We start from the raw sequence: 19,702 nt of genomic DNA, 5'->3' as shown, positions 1-19,702 counted from the left end.
GGAGTCGCTGAACTGTGGTCAGGGTCTGTGGGTGTCTGTAAATGAAGGTTCCTCTGAGGGTGGTGTTGGGGTCGGTTGGATCTGGAAGTGCAGGTGTTCAGCGGTGCTGAGAGTGTTGTCGGTGTTGGTCGAGACTCTGAGAGTGTTCCGGTGGACGATGGCGATTCCTCCTCCATTGGTGCGGTCCCAGCGGATGATCTTGTAGCCTTCCGGGAAGGGTATGGCTATGTCGGGTGCCGAGGCCGGGTTCAGCCAGGTCTCCGTCAGGAAGGCGACGTCTGGGGAGGTTGAGTCGAGTAGGTCCCAGAGTTCAACGGCGTGTTTGCTTGCGTAGCCGGTGTTGAGAAGGATGCATCTGAGGTGGTTGGGTTCTTTCCTGGTCTGCAGCATGGTGGGGTGGATGCTTGTGAACCTGCAGTTCCGGCAGGTGAAAGCTCCGTGGGTGCGCTTCGGGGTGGCCAGGAAGCAGGTGTGTGATCATCGGGTGTTGAGTGCGTGGAGGGTTCTGGCATCCTAGTGGTGTCGGGCGTCATGGCGTTCGCGGGGTCCAGGGGTCCTGGCGCTGGGCGCAGTCCAAGCGCGGATGGGCACAAAAGGGCTTGCCTTAGGCACGCCTTTGGTGCGCCAGAGGCATGCCCGCTGCGCGGCCTCCATAGGAGGGGATGTGGGAAGAAGGAGCAGCTGGGAGGCGGGAGCTGGACGGCGAATGGGATTGCAGGGGGCGGGGACGCGGGGACGCAGGGGCGGGAAAAATGGGCGGGCCATGGGAGAACTAGGCACAGGAAGGAAAAACAAGTTTAGACAAGAAAACAAGTCCAGGCACAGAGGAATACAAAAAAGTCTGGGCAAGAAAGCAAGTACAGGCACAGAGGAATAAAAACAAGTCTGGGCAAGAAAACAAGTTCAGGCACAGAGGAATAAAAACAAGTCTGGGCAAGAAAGCAAGTACAGGCACAGAGGAATAAAAAGAAGTCTGGGCAAGAAAGCATGTTAGGCACAGGGGAAAAATACAAGATTAGGCCAAAACAATGCAGGCAGAGCCGTGCAGCAGCGTGGGGAGCGACCTGCCTGCATTGTTTTAGCCTAATCTTGTATCTAGCACTAGAGTAAGCCATCAATGTCCTGCACAATGAGCTGGTTCCTATACGGTTGCATATCCCATATATGTCATATTCCCAATATGACAACATGTAAATGCGTTAGCTGCAAAGCTTCTTAGAATATTTTCATCCACTTTCATCCATGAGTACTTAAGTTCTGTTTTCTCTGACTTATTGATGTACATTGTGACATACTGTACAACTGTAGAAGAGTTATTTACAACAAATAGCACATCAATGTTGGCATTCCACTTGCTCAAGATGGCTGTATTGTAGTCATTAAAGCATTTAGATGCCTCATCCCAGCACAGAGAGCATGAATTCTTTGATAACTTTCTAGTCGCTATGGGCTTGATGTGCAAAGCCATTTAGCGGTTTTAAAGTCAGCAATTCAATATATCACAGGATTACAAAATGACTTTTTGTTATGTACTAAAAGCGTTTTGTGATTCATTACATGATATATCAATATTTTGTGACTGAAATGTGGTTGCAAAACCTTGAATTTGCAACCCCAAAACAAATCTTGTGGCAACCATTTGCAAATGGTAAGGGGTCCCAAGCGCCGCCTTCCACATTGTGAATTTTGAAAAAAACTTTTTGAAGCTGGCAGTGGTGCTTCGGATCACGATCTACTTCTAAAAAGGTTTGTTTAGCCTTTCATTTTTTTTAAACACACCCCGTTTTCCTGTGAGGAAAACAGGCTGCATATAAAAAAAGAGTGCTTTATTTAAAAGCAATCACAGACATGGTGGTTTGCCGACCACCGAGGCCACCATCCCAGTGATTGCAGCCAATCGACGTCGGTTGCAATTTGCAACGTGTCTCATGCATATTAATGAGGCAGGTCAGATGGCGCCATTCCTACAATTTGCCTACCTATTAGTACATAGGTCAATTCACAAGATTCCTTTCCATTCGCAAAAAGTTAGTGTACAATTTGCAACTACTTTTTGCAAATGAACATTTCAGGCCCTAAATGTCTCACTGCAAACATGTAGTTTTGGAAAGCCACACCTTCATTTTGTGTAGTACTTACCTTTGTTTCTCAACTGGAAGTGGCAGTAGTTTTTGCATTTGCTCCTTTGAAATCACATCTTAAGAATTTATTGGTCAAATCTTTGTTTTTCAGTACAGAAAGAATTCCACATCCCCTCTGATGCAATGAAATCCATTACAGCGTCATCGTTAACTTCTCCAAATTCTGCAACCTCTACTACCCACAGTAACATGTCAATTTTTAAGGCTGCTCTTGAGAGACACTTTTTCAGAGTAAATTGAGCATAGTTCACTAGTAGTTTTCATGATGAAACCGAGAAGGTTTGCATTAGGTATTCTGATAAAAGCATGAAGGTCACCCCAGACATATTCTCCACAAACATACACTTGACATTATTGTGTACTTGGTACCAATACTCTTTAGTAGCATTGTGAGTTTCAAAAGTGTTAATCAAACTTCATTCGGAAATGTCCAAGCTGTTACATATTGTTTTGCAACAGATCTTTGGCACACATGTTATGTTATGTTATGTTATGTGTATTTGCATAGCACACAACTCACCTGGGAGGGTATTCCGACACTGATGCAGGAGCTGTGTGGGCCAAGCCATGGTAGGGGCTGGGTGAAGAGCCAGGACTTCAGTTTCTTGCTGAATTCGAGATATGAGAAAGAGGCTCTGATGTGCAGGGGCTGATCCTTCTAGGTTTAAGAGGGAGGTAGGAAAGAATATGACCAGCGGTTGTGGTTTTGTGTATTCAGAGGTTTGTGGGAGTAGGAGTCTAGCTGAGCAGAGGTGTCAGGTAGGTTTGTGGAACTTTATGTGGTGCTGAGGTATGTGGGACCAATGATGTCTAAAGTTCTGTATACGATCAACAAAAGAGAGAGAGAGAGGATTAATTGGAATTCGCCCTTATTCCTTGCAAACTGCATTTACAACAAAAAGGACCACTCTTAACTAAATCTATTACATCCAAAAAGTACTCCTAATACAAAAACTGTTCAGTTTTTGGGGAAATCTATTACGTTTTTTAGAAGAACCCTCACCCACCAACCTTGTTGGTGGTAGGCTTCATCATCGGGTTCCCACCTAGGGTGCCAGATGCAAGCCAGGTGTGCTTTGACGCCTGATTACACTGGAGCGGGTGTTGTTTGTGTAGGATAGTGAGAAGCCGATTTTCTTAAAATTGTCTCAAGGATCCCTGTTAGAAATGGAGGTCTCTAGATGGCAATGGTTTGTACCCTTGTCCGAGTAGGGACGCTTCTTCCTAGTCAGGGTAAGAGGGATACACTTCCAAAATAACTCCTACTCACCCCCTTGGTAGCTTGGCGCGAGCAGATAGGCTTATCTCAAAGGCAGCGCGTAAAGCATTTGTGCATGCATACAGTAACACAGTGAAAGCACTACAAATGGACACCACACTAGTTTGGAAAAATAAGCAAAACTTTATCTAACCCAACAAGCCAAATACGACAAAAATCCAACATACAGTACTGTAAAAAGTGTTATTTTGCAAAATAACCTTTACAATGCAGAACTATCTCAAAAACACAGTTCATCTGAGTCAGTAGCTCCGTCCGGGGCTACCGCAATGCTGAAAACAACTGAGTCTAACAGTTCCAGCCGACCGCATCGGAACGGGCCAGCTAAAGCGTCAACAGACTTGTAGACAGTAACTTTCTTATTACAGCCGATCCCATTGGTACATGTCAGTCAGGGCAACCGTCACTGGTGCGGTGAAGTGAAGCAGTGCAGGGTGTGGTGCCCTCATGGAGCGGTGCAAGCAGAGGCTCGGTGACGGTCATCCAACGTCAGTGCCTTCAGGACACTGAACCAGCAACGGACTCGGTGACAGAGTCGGCTGCTCTTTTCTTCTGCGGCGACTGAAACCAGCGGTTCCAGAGACGGTGCCGAAAAGGATGGTGAAGTCTTTGCTTTTCCTGAGACTTCTTGAACAGGGTGGCAAGTTCTACTTCCAAGCCCTTTGAGATACTTTTCTCAAGCCGGATACACACACAGTTCCTCTCCTTGGCAGAAACAGCCACTGCAGGCCAACCCCAGACAGCACACAGCAAAGGGGCAGTACTCCTCCTTCAGTTTCTTTCAGCTCTTCTCCTTGGCAGAGGTTCCTCTTGAAGTCCAAAAGTGATCTAAAGTTTAAGGGTCTGGGCCCCACTTTTTATAGTATAAAATCATTTGTTATCTGGAGGCAGAGAGTGTCTTTGCTTATCCAGAACTAGTTCTGTCCTCTCTGGCGCAGTTTCCTGGCACGAGGTGGTGACTGCATTGTCTAAGGCAGACCAGGCCCATTCAGGTGTGAAAGAAATCTCCCCCGCCTACTCTGAATGCAGCCCAGGTCTATTCATCCCAGGCCTGACTCACCCTGGACAGGCAGGACACACCTCACCCCGCCAAGTGGCTGTCTGAACGGAATGCACATCCACATCTCCTGTCACTCCAAACCCAGACAGTCAATACACAAATCTAGCAAAGGCACACTGGATGGCTTAGCAAGAAAATACCTACTTTCTAAAAAGAGTATTTTCAAACCCAGAATATAAAAGTCATCCTTACTAAAATATGCATCTTTATATTCTGAGTTCAGGCATACTAAACTCCATTTTCCTATCTTGTTCCCAGGGGTAGTTCTACTTATAAGATGTTATAAGGAAACTCCCCATTCTATCCTATGGGACAAATAGCCCTTCAATAGTGGAAACCGAAATTGGCATTATTTCACCATCAGGACATGCCACACACATCAGGGCATGTCCTGTCTTTCAAATACACTGCACCCTGCCCACAGGGGTACCTTGGACCTACCTTAGGGGTGACTCACATGTAACAAAAGGGAATGTTTGGGCCTGGATTGGGTGCACTTGCCAGGTCGACATGGCAGTATGAACTGCACACAGGCACTGCAATGGCAGGCCTGAGACCCTTTTGCAAGACTGCTTGTGTGGGTGGCATAATCTGTGCTGCAAGCCCACTAGCAGCATTTGGTTTAGAGGCCCTGGGCACACACAGTACACTATACTATGGTCTTATGAGTAAACCAAATAAGCCAATTATGGAAACACTAATCCATGACAACACTTTACAGAGGGTGCACTTGCACTTTGGCACTGAACGGCTGTGGCAAAATGCCCAAAGTTTCAAGACCAGCAAAAATGAAGTCCAACACACAGCAAAAGCACAGGAGGCAAAGGCAAAAATACAGGGGAAACCCACACCAAGAATGTTAGGTCTAACAATCCCCCTCCAAACCTGGAGAGAAAAGTTTTTTAATAATGGGCTCCTGGGACAAGGTTAAACACAGTCATGCTGGATGTTTATGGGATTAAATTGATCTCATACATCCGTGGGTTGGTCTACATGTATCAGCCATTGTCGAATAGATTGCAAGACTTTCTTCAGGACCAGAGAGTTTGAGGGTCGTGGAAAAAATGGCCCTCTAGTGGTGCAAGTACACATGCTAAGGTGTACTTTTTGAAGTAGGGTGAACCAAAAAGCCACGTTTTTTACCTAACACTGTACCTGCAAAGGGAAAATTGGTACAGAGATTGTTAATAAACATAATGTCAGCTCGATTGGATGCAGTATCCAATCTGTTACACCCATTCAGGGTCGTATCTACCATCAAACAGCAGTCACAACCTGCATGACTTGCGGGTGAGGTGGTGGGGGGGTCGCGCGGAGAGGGTGTTGTGCAGGGAGGGGGGGTTATTTTAATATTTGTTAAAATAAATTAAACTTACCATCAGCTCCAGTCCCGCGTCACGTCTTCTCTCTCCTCTCTCCTTTCTCCTCTCTCCTCTCTCCTCTCTCAAGCAGCCTCCCTTGCTTTCCCTAAGCCAATCACAATGCTTCAATGGATGTGTTGTGATTGGCTAGGACACCGACCCCACAGGCGTCTGTGGGGAGGCCATTTATTTTCTCTATGTAGGCTGAATGCAGCCTACATAGAGAAAATGCAGAGTAAGTATGACTGGTTTGGTCGGCCCTGGGGCCCACCAAACAGTCAGTGCACTCAGAGTGGGCAAGCCACTCCTCCCCTGGATTCCTGCAGGCCCGCACACCCACCCACCATGCATACCCTTCTGCGTTCTCGCAGTGCGAGAAGCAGAAATATAAAATGGTATTTAAAATACCCTTTTATGTTTCTACTTCTCGCACTGCGAGAAAGCAGTGGGGCGACGCTCCTCTGTCCACATGAAGGAGATGCCCCTGTCAAACAAATGCCCAGACAGTGTCTACCTGCATCTCACCATTGAAAATGGTTTCATTTTTTATCAATCTGCGTTTTTTAGGTGCCATATTGACAATGAGTCATAAACCATGCACATGCGTTTCTTTCATTCGATGTGAATATACCTTTTGAATAATGTTTAGTCAAATATAATTACTTTAGAGTATGCAAAGTTAATTTACATTGCATTCATCCTGAGGATGTAACTCCATGTTATTGGACCATACCCTCCTTCAAACATTACTGTGTGTGAACACTAAATACCTTAATAAAAGGGATTAAAATTGAAATTCAGGAAGAGAATCAATGGGTTGTTCACATAATGAGTGATTATTTTAGAAATAACAAAAGTTTCTTACATCATTCCTAAATTAGTGATATGCCATAGATCGCGGCAGGGGGCGGTGCCTTTAGTCACACCCTAGGGATCAAGGAAGTGGGAGAGTCAGTAAAGGATTTTAAAATAGACAGCCAGAAAACTGAAGAAATAAGAAACAATCCAACTTTAGCCTAGTGTCACTTACTTCGTCAAGGTCAACCGCCTGTGTCGGTTACTTATTGCGGCCCAGACACAAGATCCCGGAGATGCTCCAATGTTGGTGTTCCCCCGGTTAAGTAAGTGCTGGCAAATGTGCAAGGACTTCCCACCATGTGTGCATGCTTGCGTGACGATGTCGATGGGTTGTTTCTGATTGTTCCGATTGACCATGCCTCCCCAGATCTTTAACCCTTTCATGATAGATTTTTTTTGTCGTGCTTGGTATGATTCGTTTGTGATTGCCAGGCCATACTAGGGAAAGACTTAACTGAGAAAAGGAAAATTGGGGCTATCTTCATGTCAACATTGGACAGAAGATTATGTGACGAAGAAAAACTTTAGATATCCCTAATTTTATATTTTTCTAAACTTAGAGAAAAAGGAGACCACTGTTAATATTGACATTGCTCTCTTCATTTAATTACATGTAAAAAAACTCATTGTTTCTCATGACAGGAAAAGTGGAGGTATACTTTCCTATAGGTTGTACGTAGAATAAGACAACCTTAAGTTGTACAGAGTGTGGCCATAAAGGACTGGTGTCTCAGCCTGTCTACTTATGTAAAAGTCTTTATCTGGTATTCAGTGCATTCCAGGGAACGTTGTCATTTAGTCAATTTTTATGTGTCGAAAGTCTATAAACCCATTTCTGTTCTTTTTCCAGGAGTCTGTTGAGTGAGTTTTCTTGGGTTTTCTCCAGTTGCTCAATAATAACCCATTTCAGATCATTAGCGGTGTGACCGATTTTCAAGAAATGGTCTGTCATTTTTGTTGTATTACAACTGCATCTAATGTTACTGCGATGTTCGTACATTCTTATTTTATTCTTTCTGCTAGTCATTCCTATGTACCGTAGCCCACAGGGGCAAGTGATCATTTAAAATATGTTGGTTTAATTGCAATTAGTATGGGCCCTTAGGTGCCATATCTTATTCTGTTCTGAAATTCAGACTCTTTGTAGTGACGGTTAAGTGGAACACACTACAGTTACAGCATGGGAAATGTCCTGTCATGTTTGGTAAGCCCCATGCATTTAGTACTATATTAGAGGGGTGTTTAAAGTTTTTTGGGGGGCTGGTAGATACCAGCACATCTTATAAGCTTTTCACTTTTCGGAAAGAAAACATTGTTTTTTCCCAGTTCAGTTTTCCTGTTTGCAATATCCACCAATGTTTATTAATGGCTTTTGTTACTTTGTTAGAGATCGTGTTATAAGTGTTTAGGCAGGTGAGGGGTATCTTATTCTCCATTTTGGACGAGTCTTCAAGGAGAACGCCACTCTGTTAATTGCGTGCTCTTTTTTGAGAGGTTTTTATTATTTTGTCTGGGTACCCATGGTCCCTTCGTTTGTTGCACAGTACTGAAGCTTGAGTCTGAAAGTCTTCCGATTGGCTGCAGTTTCTTCTCAATCAGAGGAATTGCCCATAAGGTAAATTCTCTCTAAGTGTCCTTGGGTGCAAGCTGTCAAATTTCAAAAGGGTGTTTCTTGCTGTGGGTTTGAGATACGTCTCATTTTCTAGTTTTCCATTTTCGATAGTTATGGTAATATCTAAGAACATGAGTGTCTTTTTATCCAAACAATGAGTAAACTTCAGGTTCTTATCACAGTTATTTATCCGTTCTAGAAAAGGGAGGAGAGTCTCTGCTTGTCCCTGCCATATCATCAATATATCATCTATATATCTTCTCCAGAATGTTATGTTACTTCCAAATGGGTTGTTAGCATTTAGTATATATGCTTTCTCAAATTCGAAGACATAAGGGCCAGCCGACTTGGGACAAAAGTACTACCCATGGAAGTGCCATATGTGTGGAGGAAGAGATCCCCTTCAAATTCAAAAAAGTTTTATTTTTGTGCTAGTTCTGCACATTCGACAATGAAGGATTCTGGAGTTTAAAAATCTCACATGGCTCCTTCTAAGGCTCTCCTGATGACCTCGATGATGTCATCCTGAGGGAGACTTGTATGCAGGCTCTCAATGTCCAAGCTCACCAACAGAGTGGTCCCTTGGTCCAAACTTATTTCTTTGAGAAGGTTCAGTAGGGAAACGGCCACTACAACGCGGCCGTTTCCACGGAAACATTAACCACGCATGCATTACAACGCATGCGTGGTTACCACTAAAGCCTTTACCACGCAAACCTTTACTACGAGGTACGTAGTAAAGGCATGTGTGGTGAAGGCTAACATTAAAAAGTGGGGCTTGGGGGGTCTCCCCCCCCCCAAAAAAAGAAACTCACCTAAAGTCACTTGGCGTCGTTTAAGAGGAAACGGAAAGAATCCCGCTTCCTCTTAACGACGTACGACGTCACCACGAACAAAGAGAGGAAAAGGTTATTCGTTGAAATAGCATTCCGTTGTAACGCATGCGTGGTAAAGGCTTGCGTTGCAACGGAATTCGTTGTAATAACATACAACCCCTTAGTATCTTTCAAGTAAGTGGAGGTATTTTGTACTATGGGTTTACAAAAGAAGTCACACAAGTGGGACAAGAGTTCAAGCTGAGATCCTAATCCGGATACAATCGGGCAACCCAGTGGTGGGGTTTGGTTCTTATGTATCTTTGGTAGAGTATAGAAATATGGAATATTAGTTTCCCCAGTGAGTAAATATTCTGCATCTTGTTTGGAGTTTAATTTCGTTTTTTAGTTCATTCTTTGGGTCTTTTTTGAGCGGTTTGTCGTTTTATGCGTCTTCTAAGAGGCATCTGCATTCACTTCTGTAATCTTTCTTATCTTCCAGTACCACTGCCCCCCCTTTTCAGCTTGTTTTATGACAGTAGTGTCATAGGTTTGTACCTTTTCGTAATGCTGATAATTCCTCTTTACTGAGGTTATGAAATGTCTCCTTATCCTCCCTGCTCTCTATTTCGTAGAAAACAGATTGTTCAAAGGCAAGAAGCTCCACTGGTGTGGTATAGGGAGGAGGACAGAAGGTGGATTTTCGTCTTAAACCTGTCTCCTGTGTTATCAGAATTTTCAATAGGATTCTGATTCTCGAAAAAAACTTTTATCTCTAGTTTTCTGAAAAATTAGGGTAAGTCACAGTGCTGTGAGAACAAACCCCAAACCATTATTGAGAACTTTCTCTTTGGTGGATGCCAGTGTAAGTGAGGAGAGATTAGTCACTAAACTCTGTGAGTACTTGTTCCTGCTTGTGGCTCTTTGGTTTCGCTCCTGGTGTTTTTACCTGTGCTTTTTTCTTCTTCCCAGTGTACCTGGTTTGTCCTTCTCCTCCAGCCTCTTCCCCTTCTGCTGTCCATAAAAAAGGTCTGTAGGTCTGTAGGTGTGTGTGGTAAATGGTGAGGGGGTTTGTGAGTAGGGGTGAATCCATCCAAACATCGGGTGTGGTTGAGGTGGGTTGTATTGGCCCGGAAAGCCTATTGGCCCTGGGAGGGGATACTGTGCCATGGTTGTGGCCACTGTTGGAATTTGTTCTTTCCTCGTTGTTTATTTCTGTAACTCCCTCCACTGGATCCACTGCTCATGGAAGAATCATCACCTGAGAGATCTGAATGGTTGTCGGTGTAGTGTAGTTCCTATTATCCCAATAGGCTCCGCGCATTGGAATAATACCTTCAATAGTATAGACCTAGGACGGAGGTTAACTAGGTCTTCTACTGACGATATTAGACTTAAAGTTTTGGGTTTGCCAGCTAGCTCAGAGTTCACTAGAAACTTTCTCGAATAGGCAAGGAGGAGTTGAACCTCCCTGGATAGACAAGAAGGGATTTAGTTTCTGACAACCATAGAATATTATAAACAAAATGGAATCCACAAGGTGGAAGGCGGTTGTTACCACAACGGTGGGGAGCAACCAGTGTTGTTAAAATACCCCTCACACACCAACAGGCCCCTTGGTGTCATGCTTCATCATCGGGGTCTTCGCAAACCTCTACGGGATGCGGCGTGCTACGACTTCACGACTACGCAGGAGCACTTTTCTTGTGAACTATGTGTTTGGTGTGTGTGGGTATAAAATGTGAGTGGTGAGGTGAAAGTGAAAAAATTAAAAAATACCTGGCACGTGAGCACCGAAATTTTTTTTATTAAGTCTCCGGCTGGTATTGTTAAAAGAGTGCTAGAGTGGTTGTGGTCTACTGATTAGGGTAACCCAACCATGTTAGTGCGTCGACATGTTTCGGAGTTTAAAGAACATTGTCATTTCGCTGCTCCAGGCTTTAAGTAATTTTGACTGTAATTTTGAAAGCTCCCCCAATGTCTTTAACATATCGAGGTTTTGCCTGGATCCTTGAATTTGCAGGCGATTTATGCATCTATGCAGGGTGTCACTATCCCCTATCGAGTCCAAAACCATTTCTGCAACTTTTTAAAAAAAAATATACATTTTTCGATCTCTGAGGCATTTACTTAGAGCGGAGACAGACACGGCGTCCATTCGCGCAGGCGCGAAGCGGAATACACTGCATCAAGGCTGTCATTCACATACTGAGGGGATGCGCATGCGCGCCTGTCCCTCACTGCTCTACCGCACATGCGCGGTTACACGGGAACGCCCTACCCGATGCGCGCAGAAGCGGCATGGAGACTAAGGGTCAGGTCCAGTTATGGGCTTTTTCCGCTTTCAATCAGCGGCTAATTGAAGCTACTTAGACTATAAAAGCCCGCTCCTCACCTTACAATTTACTCGTCGGAGCCGCGTGGAGGGGTAGGAAGCCAGACAGCCCTGGGAGTAACCGTGAGTGTGTATGAATGTATGGATATGGTGTGTAAACTTTCATCAAAATCGAGGGATTACATTATTTTGATCCATTTCCTTGAATACCTCACAGGTTGCCATAACGGGTAGAACGGACCCCCCAACATGCTGTGGCTCATGAGGCCATTTAACCTCTTTTCATAAGTAAGCAACACATCTGTGTCAGAAACTATACCCTTAAAGGGCTTATCAGATACTGTGCTTGAATGTGTGTCTCAGTTTATATGTTGTTCGTTTTTTCTGTCTTTTTCCTTTTTTTAGGGTTCCTGGACCTTCACTTTTGTTCCTTGTTACCCTCCTGTGTATTTACACAGTATGAGACTAGAAAACATGTATTACCCTGTTTTTACTTGATTTTTCTGTTTACAGGTGTCTTTAATCGCCAATTGGGCGCAACGGACCTTACATTAAACATAGATAGGTACATTTTCACCGTATCTTATTTTTGTAGAGCACACTTTAAAATCTACACACATGTGAGTAAGGTGGGGATAAGTAGTGCATATCCTCATCCTGAAGAAGGAGTTCTTTAAACTCCGAAACATGTCGACGCACTAACATGGTTGGGTTACCCTAATCAGTAGACCACAACCACTCTAGCACTCTTTTAACAATACCAGCCGGAGACTTAATAAAAAAAAATTCGGTGCTCACGTGCCAGGTATTTTTTAATTTTTTCACTTTCACCTCACCACTCACATTTTATACCCACACACACCAAACACATAGTTCACAAGAAAAGTGCTCCTGCGTAGTCGTGAAGTCGTAGCACGCCGCATCCCGTAGAGGTTTGCGAAGACCCTGATGATGAAGCATGACACCAAGGGGCCTGTTGGTGTGTGAGGGGTATTTTAACAACACTGGTTGCTCCCCACCATTGTGGTAACAACCGCCTTCCACCTTGTGGATTCCATTTTGTTTATAATAATTGCTAGGGGAGACAGAATCCACGACTCCCTCTCCCTCCCTCTTCTGTTAATGATTAACCATAGAATATGACAACTTTGCTCTCCCCTAATCAAGAGTGTATCTCTAGAGTCGTGTGAAAACAAAAGACAACTTATTTTACTCAGTCAGTTCAGTGCATTCTTAGTTTCACCAGATTGTAGATAAAAGGAAGAGACGGCGTGTTCAATAAAAGATGTTATTTATTGATCAGTCTCTTTTCTCGTACAAGAGAAAGGAATCGATATTATTGCAATACTTATGGTTAAGTAAAGTGCATACGATAAAAGCAGAATTATAAAATAATACTGTAAAAGCATTGATATGGTTTCTAAGCCATATGATATTTAAAATGGATAAAATGGATACATACATATATACATTTGACTAATCGTACTCAACTGGTGCTTCTAACCACGCCTACCCCGGTGTACCTGACCTAAGCCTAATACGTGGGCGGGAGTAGATAAGTAGCAGTTTAAGTTAAGTTTGTTTTGCCAAGTGACTGACTCAAGAATTCTCTGTAAGGGGTTATTCAGTTCTGTACCTGAGATCTAGAATGGTTGAGGGCTGGTATCTCTCGTCTTTGGTCTTGATATTCCAGCTGCCTGCGAGGGCTGCTTGGAAGCGCCGGAGCTGGATTTCTCGGCAGGAGAAAAGCAGCGTCTCGTTCTCAGCGCGTCAGGAAGGCGGGGCAGCGCCAGTGGGCTTCGCTCTCTGCTGGGCTCCTCGGCAAGTCTTGCTGCTCCGATCTCGTCACCACCGCGTGTGTTTGCTTAAGGCAATGTCGGTAATATTTATACCTGTAAGGTGCCGAGATTGACGTAAGGATGGACATAGATACGTCAATAAGGATGTCATACGAACTGGTCGTTAGCACATTCTTTACTGAAGTTCTCGGTGAAATCAAAACAATGGCTGTAGGGATTTTCCCAGGTTGTCATAGGTTTGATTTGTTTTGAGAACTCCGTATGCCTTATCAGGGGCTGAAGGAATAGTGCTTGCCTAATTAGATGGGAAGCGTTATTACCTAATCAGATAACGCGTTCCTGTGCCGTGGTGTGGCTTAATCAGATAACGGTTTTTGCACCGTGGGATGGCTGCTAGTTAATTATTAACCAGAACAGGGTCAGGAATAGGGGGATCGATATAGAACCTATAGGAATACATCACATACATCATGTGAGGAGTTTGAAGTGTGAATGTTACATCCATATTAATAATGTGGCCTCATAGATAGCTTAAATTGGAAAGAGGGCTATACCAGTTGCTGTCAGCCTTGAACCCAAATTATCACCATGATGCACCGCCATCAGCCTATAAAATGGGAGCTGGTGATTAACGTACACCAAAAAGGCAGAAGGGCTATAATTATTCCAATCCTTAAGAGTAGAATCTTTAAACTAATATACATTTCAAAAGGAGACCCAGAAAAAAAATACATTGAAATGTTAGTGTCAAAGCCCTGTACCAACAAGTAAAGCGCCAGGATGCCCTTGGTGGTGACAGGTTGCGCTATACAAGTATGCTACAATACAATGCTACAATACAAGTATTTTACAAAAAAAAGAGAGCACAAATATCAAAAATCATAAATGCTAAACAAACAGATCATATATTATAAAATAATGTCTAGCCATTATTTTTGCGGTGGTTTTAGACACAGCATCCTTCGAAATATGCACAATGTGCATCTTGTACTAAGATGACGAACTTATAGATGTTTCACCTATCACAGTGAACATGGTTTCGTTTGTTTGGATCTGACAATCAGGAAATGGGTACGATTTTTTTCAATCTTTGAATTTACATCATTAATTTGAGTTATCACAGACTTCTCATTAATCTGCGTACTTTCCAGAGTACACTCCCGTTCCATCTTAGGTCCAATGCAAATCTCTCCACCTTTCGTAAACAGCTCAAGACCTTTTTGTTTAATGCTTCCTCTTAAAAAGCTTTTTTTCTGTTTTTTTCTGACTTAAGCAATTCCATATTTGGCCGCTAGCGCTTGGACGCCTCAGGGCAGCAATCGCGCTATATAAGTTCACATTTCATTTCATTCAATCAGTATAGCTTATTATTGCCCTTAGGAAGCCCTATTCAGGGTGAAACACGTTGGCTGCACCTGCAGTGTATCACATATCTGTGGTTTGAGGAACTATTAAAGGAATTGATAACGTCATTGAAGAGTCCGGATAGATCTATTTGTTTAGCTGTGGTAAATAAATAATTAATTACCGGTACTATTTTTCTATGCATTAAATAAAACAGATAGCTCAATAAATAAGAGGCAGGATCCGGGGTATCTGAGTTGAACAGGCTTTAATCAGGCACAAGGGAAGGGACAGGATCGGAATAGCCTGGCATGAAATGGAATGGCAGCTGCCCCGTTTCATTAACAGTACATGGTATATATAGTAAAACATTAAAATTGCATTGAATACAGTAGGCGGAACAAGTGACAAACGTAAGATAAGAACACATGGGCGTGAATAGAAGGCGTGCACAGGGCGTGCACGAAGACATGTGATGAGAACGTCACAGAAGTGTCATGAATGGGTGGATACATGGAGGGGGCTACCTGGGCAGCTGGAACCTTTAACCTAGTGGTGCGCGCAAACGGGCTATGACGTGTATCTGGGGAGAACTGGGGGCTCTGACTTTTACACTAGAAGAGGAGACGAAAGTCTGGGATGTCAGGACGACATGTACCTATAGCATATCTGGTATCTTGTGTTTGGAGTACATGTTGATAGAATCTAAATGTCATCAGAGCAAAAGCTACTTGACACTAAGACTGGTGCATGCATATATTCTTCATGTATTGCGTGTACTATGAATCTTCTATGGATATTAATACAGTAATTCACTTGCATGGAGACAGGAAGACTAGACTATAGCTGGAGATGTTTATGCGGTTCGTTAGCTAGGAATGTGAAGACGGAGAGCTGAACTGATAACTGTGGGCATAACATATTCTTGGCAGGCAGGCAGAGCCAGGCCGGGCCGGGCACCGCGCTGTGCGGCAGGAAGTAAGCGAAGGGTCAGGGATGCAGGTGGGGGCTGCATCGCTCCTCGGAGTGGGTTCAGAAGACTGGAGCTTGAATCTGGTGTCCGGGCCCTCATGAGGCCTAGAAACGGGGACAATTTCGATGAATTAACGTGCACAATGGAAAAGGGTGTCAACATAGGCCTAGAAGCCTAATTCACGTTGCGTTTCACAGGGACTGGATAACTGGCATACTAAACGTTGGACACAACTATAAGTGTGTCATTATTCGGTCATGAGGGGAATATATGCATATTAATCATGCACATATTACATAGGATGGGGAACACGTAGGCACACATGATAAGGCAAAATTCAATTTTCCTCATTCCCTCCTTGTGTCCTATGTTTCCATCAGCAAACATCAATATTCATGATACCATCTATCATTTCATACAGTATCATTTGCTCGTCTCGAATCTTCTTGGAACGGGACTTTGGACTAGGAATACAGGATGTAGCGCACAAGCCGCAAATCGCAGGGCCACATTGTAAACAGAGACAGCAACTGAATATGATCATTACTGCTATACCCAGGAATGACAATACTTTCCATCCCCAGGCAGATATTATACTCCAGAGCCAACCGGACCATGTCCAGGTGCCTGGATTCTGGTGCAACTGATGGGCAATTTTATGAAGTCTGGTTATAGCTGAATAAACAGACGGTGCGTTATTAGGAATGAAAATGCAGCAACTAGATCCGATGACTCTACAAGCTCCGCCCCTATCGGCCAGTATGACGTCAAGGACGAGACGATTTTGGAGCACGACAAATCTCATAGCAGATTGCTCCTCGGTTAAGTTACCTAGAGCGGAAGTAGTCTCATTCATTACTGCTTCAAGGGTTCTAGTTAGTCTACGTATTAGCTTACTATTCTGGACAGGACCTATGAAGAAAAAGAAACCTTTATTGAAGTCTTGATACTGTTCTAAGGCAGTTTCAGTTTGATCGACAATTGGGGACTCGATCTCCCTTCTATGTCTAACGTGTACTAGATGTGTGTTTCTGTGATAATCGGATGGGGCTAGGAAAACTGGTGGCAGTAGGAAGGCAATGTAACATGTTCCATCCCAATCTTGGGGCAGACGTACATATGCGGTCTGACCACACACAAAATATGAATGACGTGAGGCTTTGAAAGTAGATTTCCCACTGTCACCATACTCGACCACAGTAGTACAATCACTGTGTCCTAGATGTACTGAACCATTCTTTCGGACACGTAATTCACCTTTCACTGGTAAGACTGTAATAGCAGGCAAATCTGGAGTAGTCTCAGACTGAACATTCAAAACCATGAAATTCGAGGAATAATTGCCTAGATCATATACTTCATTTTCTAGATCTAATCCTGTTCTATGGGAAAGACCTTCCTTGTCTGGGAAACATGTTCTATTCAGAAGGGACATGTCGTTTGAGGATGACGTTAACGTGGACCATGCTCCACACAAACCATTGTGTGAAAACGGATAGGGAAAAAGTGGCAGAACTCCCTTCGGTGTCTGGAAAGGGGGGAGTCGACCACACACCCAACAATTAGTGGCATTGCTGGTCTGGTGTGAATAGTGTAACATTCGGATAAAAGTATTATTGCGCATGGCAAGACGATAGGATAACTCGTGAGGAGGCAGTTCACTAAAAGTGTGCTCTACTGTAACATTAGAGGAAAAATGTACATGTGAAACAGTAGGAGGAAAATATATATATAAAACATAACTTATGCCTGTAATCGTAAAACTCAGAAATAATAAAATTAAAAGAGTAACAATGCATCGGCTTCGGAGAGCTTTGTGATAACGTATTTTCTTAGAGTTTCGACTAACTCTCTCACTATGTCGGTCTATCTCATACATGTCAGGAACCTGTCTAACCGTTTCACCCGAGAGGGACTTAGACAATTAAACTGGCTGACTTACTAGACCTTAATTTTTCTTTATACTCCTGCTGCGGAGTTTTCTCTAACAGGGGAAGTTTAGAGTCAGTATCTGGGCAGTCCTTGAGAACGGGGCAGTCTTTGAAAAAGGTTTTTGGACGGAGTCCATGAAATCGCTTCACGTGACTGGAATGCAACCAGCCTTTTCGACCCTCGATCTTCACGGCGGTCTTTGTGGTCATCAGGACGAGTTTTGGCTCCTTCCAGCGGGGCTCCAGCGGACTTGAACGATCGAAATTTCGGATCAAAACAAGGTCGCCTGGTATGACCTCGTGCGGTTTCACTTGGGTGATGTCTGGAAAAGCAGCAGCAACCTGTGAACGACAAGAGAGTAGTGCAGACATCAAGGAAACCAGGTAATCTGTCAGCATATTACTGTCAACATCAGTTATTTTACGGGGCCTAGGTGTACCCCACATGTTTGGGGGACGACCGAAAACTACCTCGTATGGGGACAGACCTGAACGGGAGTGAGCGACCATTCTCATGTAAAAAAGGGCGACTGGCAGTGCTACCAACCAATCTACGCCTTCCTCTGCGCATACCTTTGCAATGCGGATCTTTAAAGTCTGATTATGTCTCTCGACGAGACCTGCTGCTTCGGGATGTCGTACGCAGTGGAACTTCCACTGGTACCCTAACAGAAGGGATACTTGTTTCATGAGTTCTGATGAGAATGGCTGGCCGTTATCTGAATACACGACCCTTGGTAAACCATAGCGGGGGAAGTACTCACGAACCAACTGCCTGGCAGTGGTCGCGGCAGTGTAATCTGGAACTGGATATGCTTCTGTCCATCTGGACAAAGCGCATACAACTACGAGGACATACTTGAAACCTCGACATCGCTCCATCTGAATATAATCCATCTGGAGGACTTCAAAAGGGTGGTCAGGAGGATGGAATCCACCTTGTTCCACCGGGACACCTTTACCTGGATTGAACTGACAACAGATCATGCAGGTACGCACTTTCTGCTTGGCGGCTGCTCGTAAATGCTTGTTAAACCAGAGGTTCTGAATACTGTCTAACATGGCTTTTTCTCCTAAATGTGCTGGACTATGTGCGGTGTTAATAATGACTTGAACCATAGAGTCGGGGAGAAACCATGTGGCTTTTCCCTTTGTCAACCATCCTTGATCTGTCTGGACCCCTCCTTGTTCAGACCATTTCTTGATTTCATCGGGAGTAGCATGTGACTGTATATCTAGTATGTCTTGTGTAGGGTCCTTAACTGTCATACAAGTAGTCTGAACTGGAACGTCTGTCTGTGTCGTGTTAACTGGAATGTCTGGAGTCTGAGCTGTAAGCTTGGCTGTTCGATCTGCCAGGTCGTTACCCTGGGAAATGATGTCAGTGACTTTCGTATGTGCCTTGCACTTCATGATAGCGATAGCTGTCGGTAAATGTATTGCTTCTAACAGAGCTTGAATGAGGGGGCCATGCTGAATCTTGGTTCCATGAGAAGTCATGAAACCTCTCTCTTGCCAGAGTACTCCAAAGTCGTGTACGACTCCGAATGCATAACGTGAATCTGTGTATATGTTTACTTTCAGGTTCTTGGCTCGTATGCAGGCTTGGGTCAGAGCGACGAGTTCTGCTGCTTGAGCAGACAGGGTGTCAATACGATGTGTTTCTATAACTTCAGTTTCAGTAGTCACTGCATACGCGGCTACTAGTTCTCCTGTACTTGTTCTCATACATGAACCATCCACATAAAGCGTCAGGTCGGGATCAGGTAATGCAATGTCTGTCAAATCTTGTCTTGGCTTTGTCATGGTGTTAACAACTTCCACACAGTCATGTGTGGCAGGATTTGAAGTAACTGAGGGTAACAGTGTAGCGGGATTTAAAATGTTGCAGCGTCTGATTTCTATGTGTGGCTGAAACAGTTTCAGTTCATATCCTGTTAAACGTGCGATTGTCAAGTGCTGAGTCTGTGTTCGGTTTAAAAGAACTTCCACGGAGTGTGGAACTTGTACTGTCAGGGAGTGTCCTAACACTATGGAATCACTTTGTCTGATAGCTAGGGCTGTGGCTGCAACTGACTTGAGGCACGCAGGCAAAGCCTGGGCCACCGGATCTAATTTGCTAGAAAAATAAGCACAAGGCTTGTATTGTCCTGCTTGATCTTGTGTGAGAACAGATAATGCAGTACCATCACGT

The sequence above is a fragment of the Lissotriton helveticus genome, chromosome 12, assembly GCF_964261635.1.
Source record: "Lissotriton helveticus chromosome 12, aLisHel1.1, whole genome shotgun sequence".
Taxonomy (NCBI): Eukaryota; Metazoa; Chordata; class Amphibia; order Caudata; family Salamandridae; genus Lissotriton; species Lissotriton helveticus.
This window is presented reverse-complemented; position numbering follows the sequence as displayed.